This window comes from Miscanthus floridulus, chromosome 17, assembly GCF_019320115.1.
Source record: "Miscanthus floridulus cultivar M001 chromosome 17, ASM1932011v1, whole genome shotgun sequence".
Classification (NCBI taxonomy): domain Eukaryota; kingdom Viridiplantae; phylum Streptophyta; class Magnoliopsida; order Poales; family Poaceae; genus Miscanthus; species Miscanthus floridulus.
The window spans coordinates 81,244,726-81,249,067 of record NC_089596.1 but is presented as its reverse complement, the minus strand read 5'-3'; positions in this window follow the sequence as shown (position 1 = coordinate 81,249,067).

Genomic DNA, 4,342 nt, shown 5'->3' with positions numbered 1-4,342 from the left:
ATGGTAGCGAGCCACAGCCATTCAGCATCTTCAAGCAGTCCCAACTCCTATACCGCAATTCTCGTGTCGCCTCACCGTAGAAACCAGTGAGTCGCCACTTCTTCTCTGCCGTCGCAGGGTCAAGAACCACTACGTCGATGTGTAGCTTATCCAGATTCTGCAATTTAATATCCACCTCATCTCACCACAACAGAGCTAAGCCACCACCTCTACCATGGCTTCCAACACCCAAGCCATGAGCAAAGCCAAGCATCCTCAGTAAACCATCCACTCTGTCAGAAAAGAGTCGTGTCTCAGATAGAAACACCAAATCGGGGCGATGTAGCTCACATAAGCTACGCAAGTCACGAACTGCCTCGGGCTGCCCCAGGCCCCGGCAGTTCAAGCTCAAGATTTTCATTGTGCCTGGTGGGAGCTGCCATCCGCAGCCGCCGCTGATCTTGCATTTTGGTTGGTGTTGCTTCTCTTTTGCTTTTTCAAGGTTTCAATCATGCTCCCTCCACTACTCTCAGAACCCCCATCAAGCTGGCTTACCCGTGAGTTTACCAAACCAAGCGGGACAATGGCGTTGTTGCCTGTCAGATGAATGTTCAGGTCTGGTGTCTGTGTTGTCGGTCCAGCCCCCTTGGATTTGCGTTTGCGCTGGGTTTGCAGCACATCACCTTCGTGCTGGGCGGGTAGTGGACCAGACTTTCCATGATTATGAGAGGGAAAGGTTCTAGTTCATTCATGCAGGTGAAGAAATTAATAGAGGAGAGCGCAGGTCAAGGAGATAATGGAGAATGAGGGAATTTTTGCAGTCTAGCTACCTCAGTCGATTGCAGCCCAGGAAAGGAGATCGACGAAGCGCAGCCTTCATAGGCAAGAACAGAGGAACTCGATTTAGAGAGTAAGATGGTGAGCGGCGGAGCGGGACGGCTCGGCGAGCTCGGCGTGATGGGAGGGTTGTGCGGCGTGTCCTTTATAGGTAGGAGACGTGGGGCTGGAGGTAGAGCTGGCATTGGGAAGGACGTCTGGCGTGCGCGACACACTATGGCAGCGGCAGCGCGACGTGCGCTGATAATTTTGCAGAGTGATTAGCATGCGAAGTAAAGGCGTGAGCGATTGCTTGCACTTCTTCAATTAATGCGTATGTTGTGCGCTGTGGCTAATGGGTTTGGTTAATGGTAATAAAGCGCTGCTGGTGCATGAACGTGTGCTGCGCGGGTGGTGAATGAGCGGCGTGCTCAGTGGGCTGAGCCTGTGGAGAAGAAGACTTTACGCGGAGGGGAGCATCGTGGTCAGCTTGCACAGGGTAAGAACGTGCAACCCTACAGCAAGTAATTAATGGATGGCACATGAATTTCTACGAGCTGCCGCGGTCGGTCGTTACCGTGCGCGTGCTGCGCGGGCTAAGCAACTTGCTATGACGAAGTAATGGCTATGCGGTGAAGCTTGCCAGTGAAGGGTACTACAAGCGTCCTACGCGGGCTTGCTCAGCGAGTGTGCGAGGGCGTCCTCCGGGAATCAAGAAGGAGATAAATAGTGAGAGCTGGAATTGGAGAATATTCGAACAAGGAATAAATTAGAGCTCAATTAAGAATTAGTTTTTGGAATGGTTTTGAAAATAGTTTGAATTCGCATGATTTATTTATTTAGATTTTTGGGATATTACTAACCTACCCCACTTAGAATGAATCTCGTCCTCGAGACTCGGTTGATTCCGAAACAGGTGGGGAAACTCTTTTCTCTCAGGGCATCTTCTCTTTCCTAGGTAGTCTCTGCTTATGCATGTCTACTCCACTGAACACGACAAAGTTTGACAGTTGATGTTCTTGTCTGTTTGGTAACCGTGTCCAAAATTTTCATTGGAACTTCCTGGTACCTTAGATCTTGTAAATCCACAGTTTCTATAGATATTTGCTCTTTGGGTACTCTCAAATATTTCTTCAGCTGGGACACATGAAATACATTATGTATGTTGGACATTTCCTCGGGTAGCTGAATACGGTAAGCTACGGCTCCAATCCTCTGTAACACTTGGTACGGTCCAATATACCGAGGTGCCAACTTGCCTCTAACTTGAAATCTTCTAGTCCATGAATGGGGGAGACCTTGAGATGGACATAATCTCCTACCTGAAAGGTTAATTCTCTTCTTATCTTATTTGCATAGCTCTTCTGGCGGGACTAGGCTGCTTTCAAATTTTCTCTTATTTTCGCCACTCGATCTTCTACATCTTTTTAACATGGATGGTCTTAATAAGCTGCGCTCTCCTACTTCAGACCACATTAATGGGGTTCTACACTTACTTCCATACAGAGCCTCAAAAGGTGACATGCCCAAGCTGGCTTGGTGGCTATTATTATAGAACTCTGCAAAGCTTAAACTTTCCTCCCAATCTTTACCATAGGTAAGAACACAAGCTCTTAACATATCTTCCATAATTTGGTTTACTCTTTCAGTCTGACCATCAGTCTAGGGGTGATAAGCTGAGCTAAAATCTAACTTGGTTCCCAAGGTGTCGGGTTCATAAACCCGGGGTCCCTTGAAGATCGGCTTCCACGCCAGGGCTCGACCCAAGGAAACAACATATAGTTCATGGGCCGGCCCAAGAGTCTAAAACACGACGGGCCGGAAGGACGGTCCGGTCACCGACCGGGAGGTCTGCCCGAAAGAACAAGCGCCCGCTCGTCAACTTCTTCGGCCCACCTCTCCGACTGGAGCATTCGCTTCGGGCACCAACCGCCTCCGGGCGGTCTCTCCGATCAGAAAGGCCTGGCCCAAAACGCTGCTTCCTACTCCGACCCCGCGTCTCCAACCAGGGACCCCGTAGGAAGCCTGCTTACTACTCTTCTCCGACCGGCGCAGCCAGGACCGACTAGGGCCATCCGTCCGGAGACGTCCGCTTGGAAGGGACCAGGGGCGAACGGACAAGGCAGTGCACAAAGTCAAACCACGATACCGGGACCATACCCTGTACGCCTGCGGGAACAGTGCTCCACAACCGCCCTGACACAAACATTATTGTAGGCGCCAACATTTATGTCTACAGTATTGTAGGCGCCATTGGGCTCCCATACGACAAAAAGCCCCCCATGCCTCTGGGCATCGATAGTGGGCACCAGGGTTCACCATACCTGGTACACATGGTAAGGGCTCCTCACATAACAATAGTATTTTGTAGGTACCAACATCCACCCTTCCTGAAGAAGCCAACGCAACCTCCCATGTGCACCTGACATTCTACAGTGACATCAATAGTATTGTGGGCGCCTACCATCATCGCTACCCTTGTCGGCGTGGGCAACAAGGCTTAGAAACATCCATACTCTCTCCCTCTCACCTGTAAAGCCACCCCCTTTATCTAGGGGATGCGCTCCCTCCAACAAAAGAGGTTGACTTCTTCAAGTTCAGACTCACTAGATCGATAGCTTACAACCCCTCAAGCACACGCTTGGACTTCTAGCTCATAGCGGAGTTCTGGTCGCCCTCGACCCTTCCGGTCAGACCCGACTGGGCCTCTTGAACACCCCTCCTTTCTCATTCTCGTTTGTAAGCCCACTACAAACTTCGAGCACCTGGGCTCAGGAATAAAGTCACCGACCGACCCCGACTGGACGGAGGACTCATTGCCTGAACCAGTATAAATCCTATGTCATTGAGTGCTAGGCCACCTCCGATCACAACGTACAGCAAAACTACAAATATTTACTAGTTGGTCACTTTCTGTACCGACAGTTGGCGCTGTCCGTGGGGAAGACGCTGTACGTTCAACACTTTTTGGTCATCGGATGGCCCATTTTTCTGCCACCCCCGCTGTGGTGGGCTCGAGCGATACGAATCACTTTGGCTCGTTGGAGTTTCCCGCACTCTCGCCCACCGAGATGCAGGTTCCACCCATTTTCGAGCCATCCCAGGCCTTCCTCTTCGGATGCCTGGACTTCGTCGCCGACCGGCTCGACGTACTCCACCTCCGCGAGGAGACTCATGTCGCAGAACCGACCAATTTATAAGAGTACAAGTACAAGACGGCCCGCAAGCGGTCGCACTGTCATACTTGAACCCATATAAACCCTGTAGTCCGTCGAGTACCACGACGGGTCTCGATAAACGATTTACAACAACCAAGATCGTATAGAATTCAACATACATGTCACATATTACATAAAGTTCACAGATACATTTCCATCATTAGAGTATGAATTAAGGTTATTACAAACCGAGTTTGATAGATAAAGCGGAAGCAAATTAAGTTTGGAAATAGCATTTGCCAACGTAGTTTGATACAGTTCCAAGCTAGGATCACAATCCACAAAAGCATGTAGAAGGATTAAATAAGAAGCCTGCCCAAGGCTTACTC